Source organism: Echinops telfairi, unplaced genomic scaffold, assembly GCF_000313985.2.
Source record: "Echinops telfairi isolate 266 unplaced genomic scaffold, ASM31398v2 ScPeMD7_3533;HRSCAF=4204_0, whole genome shotgun sequence".
NCBI lineage: Eukaryota > Metazoa > Chordata > Mammalia > Afrosoricida > Tenrecidae > Echinops > Echinops telfairi.
In genome coordinates this window covers 20,169,395-20,169,949 of record NW_022107431.1, presented here as the reverse complement: position 1 = coordinate 20,169,949, position 555 = coordinate 20,169,395, and positions in this window count along the sequence as shown.

The following is a 555-nucleotide window of genomic DNA, read 5'->3' as shown; positions in this document are numbered from 1 at the left end:
AAAAAAAAACCCCTTCAGCAACAAGATAAACTTTAATCCAAAAGAAAGCAAAAAGTAATAATAGATACTAAAACAAGTTAAAATCAGATTAAAGGGGAAAATGAATATGAAGATGTTAAGATAACTATCTGCAGCAATCCATTTTCCAGTGCACTCTGTCTGAGGACAACACTGTTCACATATCTGGTTGATGGTCCAAGAGAGTTTAATAGAGACTCAGTTCACTTGGGGACTCCGTAAAGGGATTTTGAACTTTCACTGTTATCCATAGCCTTCTGTAAAAAGAGTGCTCAGAATTTAAGCTCTAATACAATTCCCCCTGTTCTTGTGTTGGATTTTATTATTTGCAATCCTTGGATCACACAGGCTGATGTTTTTCTTCCATGTTGACTTAGATGACTCCTCACTGAGATAGTATCCTTTTCTTATTTTAGGCTGCAGGAAACACTTTAAGACTAGTGGCTTTTAAATTATTATAATCTTGACTCCCCACAAGAAACACTTATTAAAAGCAAGCCAGTATCTCTTTACATGTTGCTGTATATGTATGAATAT